We start from the raw sequence: 7,295 nt of genomic DNA on the forward strand, positions 1-7,295 counted from the left end.
AGAGGAAACGGAAGAAAAAGAGAAAAGAGAGGAAGAATATCTTGAAAAGTATACTAAGCCTCCCATGGACTGGCAAAAGAAGAAGCAACGTCTTGGGACGGAGGCAAGGATGCCAGAATGGATATAAGAAGAAACTCGACACAAACAGTCTGCATCTATCCAGTGGGAGGGATTCTCAAGTCGCATCAGAATCCTCTCCGGCTTTCCCTAAGCGATACTTCCATGGATGCTCCTGTGGAGTTCTGCATCACTGGCAGTCTCGGTACTCTGGTAGAAGGTTGACATCGCTTTTTTTTTTTCCTCGTTTGGTATTTAATTGTAATTGTTTAAGATTATTTGTGCTGTTTCAGATGATTTGCGTTTTCATTTTCATTTTAGATCAGAGATGAATCTAATAGAGTACTTCAGTACCTGATAGGAAACGAAATATGAGGAAATAGGAAAAACATCATGCGCAACACGCATACAAATTCCTAAAAGTTTTAATATATACATTTTCCTTGCCTTTTGCATTGCCTTGTTTTACTCTTTCATCTGAGAAAGGTGACCCTAGAAAGTATCATATTCTTTAATATCTGGGCTATGATTATATTATACGTTTCTTGGTCTAAGTTCCTTTCCTACAGTCATAGTCAAGGGGTCTTATGCAACCACGATGTTTGGTATTCCTAGTCAGTCACCCATGCGAATAACGCGAGTAAATTTGCTTATATGGAAAATTAAGAATTAACCCAAACTGCGTATAGTTGCAGAGAATCTGCTCAACGAGTTTAAGAAAGAAATAATATGAAAAAGCAAGTTCTAATCTGTATAACACAGTAGCCTACTTCCTAAGAATCCCCAACCACTCCTGTCCCCCCACCCCTCCCCAAATAAAAGGACTCTTGGTTGGTCAAAAGAATAAAAATCCTCCCTCAGAAGGTTTCCCACTCTTGATTATAGCATGAAATCAAGAGTTTCAATTATCTCTTGATTACATTTTCTCGAGTATTTGCTTGAATTCCGCTTGCCCTCGCTGCCTTTTGGCGTTCTAATCTTAGATGCTACACACCCTTCTTCGTTTTTAGTCGTTTCATTATGAGTTTAATTTATTCAGTGTCTATTTTTTTATTTATTTTGGATGTTATATAAGCATCTTCGTTGGTACTTATTCCAACTTGGACTTAATTTTTTTGGTCTGGTTTTGTAAATGTATTATGCAAAGTTGACGTAAACTTATCATTATTTTTAACTGATAATTATTTGTCTATACTCTCTCAGTTTCAGAAGTCATTCTGAAAAGTTCAGCAATCTCTCTCTCTCTCTCTCTCTCTGATAATGAAAGGAACCTATTTATTCTAATTCGGTACTCAGGAGCGTGTCAGTATACCTAGTTTCCTAACAAGTTTGAACCAAACACATTTTGCTAATGGAACTCCTTCTACTTGAACAAAAACACTTTCTTAGCTCCTTTCGTCTTTAGCCTTAATTGAAGAGACGAAACTGGATGTTATCTCTCGCTCTCGTCAAAGGTGAAATGTTAATGAGATGAAACGTTCATTAACATACTTATAAGGTGTTATTACCTTGACGAGTAATGTCTTACTTATTCCCATTGAAAAATAAGTACGAATTAGAAATGTGATATTTTAGAGAATAATATCTCGTATATACTATATATATATATATATATATATATATATATATATATATATATATATATATATATATATATATATATATATATATATATTTAGTTGTATTCTTCTCAATCACGAAGATAAAATATCACGATGCACTCCACAATGAAAATGAAGGAGAAACCAGAGGAAAAGGAAATAGAGTTCTTAATTTGTCCCAACAGTTTCGCCCTCCATCAGGCCTCTTCCGGGGAACTTTATTGACTAATCAGTTTAAGAAAAACATATACTGGACATATGTTTACATTTGGCTTCAAGACTTACATAAAACAAACAACCACAAATGGTTTACCCGACAATATACTTTGGTTCCGTTATGTTGACGACATATTTAGTATTTGGAAAATTCACTTGGACATAGACCTCACATTAATACACTTGAATGGGTTAGTACCTTCGATCCAATTTACTGTTGAGATGGAAGAAAATAAGAGTATAGCTTTCTTGGATGTTAAAGTCATTAGAAATAACAATACTTTAAAGTTTAAAGTACACCAAAAAGATAGCAACAACAATCTGATTAGCAATGCGAGATCTTTCCACAGTAAACAAGTAAAACAGTCAGGTATAAGATCTATGTTTTTTAGAGCTCTTCATCTAGTCAGCCCTGAATTCTTTGATGACGAGATAGATTATATATATGGATTAGGTCTTAAGCACAATTTTACCTTCCAGGATATAGATGAGTGTTTCTCCAGCCAAAAATCTTTTATTCCACTAAGGGAAATAGGAATTTTAATAGCAATATACTGGGTTTGCCATACATACCAGCCTTCGATCATATTATCCACCCACTTAAATGATTAAATGTGACTGTTGTGTTTTCCTACCGCAATACCATTGGCAGAACTTTAATAAGAAACAGCCCTACATACGACAACGGAGTAGTATACAAATTCCTTGTGGTTGCAATAAATTTTATATTGACAATCAGCAAAAACTGTTGAGAAACGAATTGCACAACATAAATATAGTATTGCTACTGATCAAAGAAACAGCGCCATTAGTAAACATGCTAGAGAATGTTTTTATCCAATTCAGTGGTCTCAAGCAAGAATCCTGTTCAGAAACAATAATTTTATAGAAAGAAATCTAATAGAAACAGCATGTATTCAATATAGTGAAAACAATAACTTCAATGGCAGTATAGGCTTATTCAGGACAGACCTATTATTTCTACATATCATGAAAACCAGTACAAATTATGTAATATATTGACTTAGGTATTCACTTAATTACCTGTTTAGCCTCATTAGACTGTTAACCTTTTCTATTGGACGAACTATGTACTAGACAATTTATATTTTATATTATCCTGTAACAGTTGTAAGTCCTGTTAACTATTTGTGGTTGTTTGTTTTATGTAAGTCTTGAAGTCAAATGTAAACATATGTCCGGTATATGTTTTTCTTAAACTGATTAGTCAATAAAGTTCCCTGAAGAGGCCTGATGGAGGGCGAAACTGTTGGGACAAATTAAGAACTTATTTTCCTTTTCCTCTGGTTTCTCCTCCATTTTCATTGTGGAGTGCATCGTGATATATATATATATATATATATATATATATATATATATATATATATATATATATATATATATATATATATATATATATATATATATGTATGTATAGAATCTACTGGTAATTTTACCAGATACATATGTAATTGTAATAGCCACAATACCTCTTAACTTCTTGAATTCTTCGCTATTTTTTGGATACGCTTGTCTCTACAAAGTGAAAAAAATTGAAGTTGTTGTGATGTCCGGTAGCGGGAAACGAACCTGTGGCACCATAATCACAAGCAGGTTACGTTGCCGACCTGACCACGAGAAGGATAAAAGTCTATTGCCTCTCATACATACATATCCTGTCATTTTCAGATATATTTATTAGAGCAGGAATAGACCCATCCTTACCATCGTAGCCAAGTGGGCAATCGTTTTTATTGCTTTTTAGGCTGAAATATATATGTAAAATCTACTGATCATTTTTTACCAGATACATATGTAATTGTAATAGCCACAATGCCTTCGTAACTTCTTGAATTCTTCGCGCGTTTTTGGATACGCTTGTCACTACAAAGCCTCCAAGTGCAAGAAATTGAAGCGGTTATGATGTCCGGTCGCAGAAACGAACCTGTGTCACTATAATCACTAGGGGTCACATTGCTGACCTGACCACGAGAAGGATAAAAGTCTGTTGCCTCTCATACATACATATACCTGTCGTTTTCAGACATATTTATTCGAGCAGGAATAGACCCATCCTCACCATTGTACCCAAATGACCAGTAGATTCTACATATATATTTCAGCCTAAAAAGCAATAAAAACGATTGCCCACTTGGCTACGATGGTGAGGATAGGTCTATTCCTGCTCTAATAAATATATCTGAAAATGACAGGTATATGTATGTATGAGAGGCAATATCCTTTTATCCTTCTCGCAGTCAGGTCGGCAACATGATCTCCTTGCGATTATGGTGACACGGGTTTGTTTCCTGCTACCAGACATCACTATACACACACACACACACGCACATATATATATATATATATATATATATATATATATATATATATATATATATATATATATATATATATAAATCAATATTATTACAGGGTGAAAAATAAGAAATGGGGTGTATCCTGACTGGTTTTGAATTTATTTCAAGCCATGGCTTGGAAATAAAGTCGAAACCGGTTAGAAACTACACCCTGTCTCTATTTTTCAACTGTGGTAATGTGTGATAAAATGAATCACGTACAAAAGTGATAATAATCATATATATATGTATGTATATATATATATATATATATATATATATATATATATATATATAGAAAGAAAAGGCACTAAAGCAGACAGCTTGGTACATGGTTTTCCTTTATTCAGGGCGGCCTAAAATTCGAGATCCTTGTCTCATCCTCAAGGCTAAAAAGTACAAAGTAAAATATACAAATACAGCAAGAAGATTTAGGATATATGTACAAATAAAATATGATGAAAAAACATCAGTAAAAAGGTAAACCTAAAATAAAATTGTTAAAAAAAAAAAAAAGATAAAAGATAGAAAATTTTTACTAACAGACCTTATTCCTCGAAGTTCAGTTGCTGTATGAAAACAATAAACATAATGGGGTGTGGTTTAAGCTATATACAGGGGCGTGGACGAGGAATGATTGTTCAAAGAGGGAACAAGCTTTTGATCGCTAACGATTCAAGAATAGGGAGGTGGTGTTCGTGTTGACTAGTTAGTATAATCTTAAAATCATTATAGTTTATTTTACTTTTGCATTAGTTTTATGTTATTTTTATATTGATGTTTCGGATTAGACAACTTGCACTCAGTGCGAAAGCTAACGCCAATATTGTGCGTACATCTGAAAAGCAGTCGGCGTTTTTCCCACGTATGTCTGACAATGGCATTGACAGCAAGTAAATAAATAAACAACACCGGACTGCATTAAGAAGGGGGCAGTTTTTCTTTGTGACGAAACATACCGCCAATAGTTCTTGGGTTCTTAAATATGAGCTTCACGTCAACTGCAGGAAAATAATTCGTTAAAATCCTTTTTAGATTGGGTAGAAAGAGGTGTCATGTGTGAAAGGAAAACTTATATAATATGTTAATTTATGTGCCAAGTGTGTGGTAGCAGGATATGATATGAAAGGACTTATCCAATGCCTCTTTAACATACTTTAAAAATAAAATTGGATGGATAGCAGTTGGATTTAAAATAATCATAGAAAAAACCTATTTCCTTGTGAAAAAGATGCCAGTCGGATGTAAGTGTTATGGCCCTGTGGAGGAGAGTGGACAGGAATTCAATTTAAAATTATAAAAGCACGAACTGTAAAAATTCTGCCCAAGACCAGTAAAGGTTTTCTTGCGAACACACCAGTATGAAATCTCTTTTCTTCACGGATGACGATGGTGTCTAAAAAGGATAATTGGTTATTATTTTCTAATTCATAAGTGAATTTAATGTTATTATGTAGCGAATTAGCATACTGCAAAAACTGGTCACAGTGGTGACGTTCTTTAAAAAGGACAAAAGTGTCGTCAACATAACGGCGATAAAATAACGGCTTGAAAACAGAGGGACAGCTGTCCAGCAGCTCTCTCTCGAATTTGTGCATAAAAATATCAGCAAAAATGCAGCTTAATGGATTACCCATTCCTACACCTTCCACTTGCATGTAAACTTCATCATTAAACACAAAGGCCGTGTCCCGCACCGCCAACTCCAATAGCTCTTTAAAATCTAAGCGGTTAAAACCGTGGTACACATTGTCCTGATCATTAAAAATAGTATCCAAAATTATTATGTATGCTAATTCGCTACATAATAACATTAAATTCACTTATGAATTAGAAAATAATAACCCAATTATCCTTTTAGACACCATCGTCATCCGTGAAGAAAAGAGATTTCATACTGGTGTGTTCCTGCAAGAAAACCTTTACTGGTCTTGGGCAGAATTTTTACAGTTCGTGCTTTTATAATTTTAAATTGAATTCCCTGTCCACTCTCCTCCACAGGGCCATAACACTTACATCCGACTGGCATCTTTTTCACAAGGAAATAGGTTTTCTATGATTATTTTAAATCCAACTGCTATCCATCCAATTTATTTTTAAAGTATGTTAAGAGAGCATTGATAAGTCCTTTCACCCTCCTGCTACCACACACTTGGCACATAAATTAACATATTATATAAGTTTTCCGTTCACGCATGACACCTCTTTCCTACCCAATCTAAAAAGGATTTTAACGAATTATTTTCCTGCAGTTGACGTGAAGCTCATATTTAAGAACCCAAGAACTATTGGCGGTATGTTTCGTCACAAAGAAAAACTGCCCCTTTAATGCAGTCCGGTGTTGTTTATTTATTTACTTGCTGTCAATGCCATTGTCAGACATACGTGGGAAACACACGCCGACTGCTTAAGGTCAGATGTGACGCACATATTGGCGTTAGCTTTCGCACTGGGTGCAAGTTGTCTAATCCCGAAACATCCAATATATAGAAACCACATAAAAACTATGCAAAAGTAAAATAAACTATAATGATTTTAAGATTATACTAACTAGTCAACACGAACACCACCTCCCTATTCTTGAATCGTTAGCGATCAAAAAGCTTGTTCCCTTTTGAACAATCATTCCTCGTCCACGCCCCTGTATATAGCTTAAACCACACCCCACCTTATGTTTATTGTTTTTCATACAGCAACTGAACTTCGAGGAATAAGGTCTGTTAGTAAAAATTTTCTATCTTTTTTTTTTTTTTTTTTTTAACAATTTTATTTTAGGTTTACCTTTTTTTACTGATGTTTTACTTCATCATATTTTATTTGTACATATATCCTAAATCTTCTTGATAGTATTTGTATATTTTACTTTGTATTTTTAGCCTTGAGGATGAGACAAGGATCTCGAAACGTAGGCCGCCCTGAATAAAGGAAAACCATGTACCAAGCTGTCTGCTTTTAGTGCCTTCTTGCTATTTTGCTGAGGAATAGTCTCGATTTCACACCAATATATATATATATATATATATATATATGTGTGTGTGTGTGTGTGTGTGTGTGTGTGTTTCTT

This window comes from Macrobrachium rosenbergii, chromosome 12 (assembly GCF_040412425.1).
Source record: "Macrobrachium rosenbergii isolate ZJJX-2024 chromosome 12, ASM4041242v1, whole genome shotgun sequence".
NCBI classification, from domain to species: Eukaryota; Metazoa; Arthropoda; class Malacostraca; order Decapoda; family Palaemonidae; genus Macrobrachium; species Macrobrachium rosenbergii.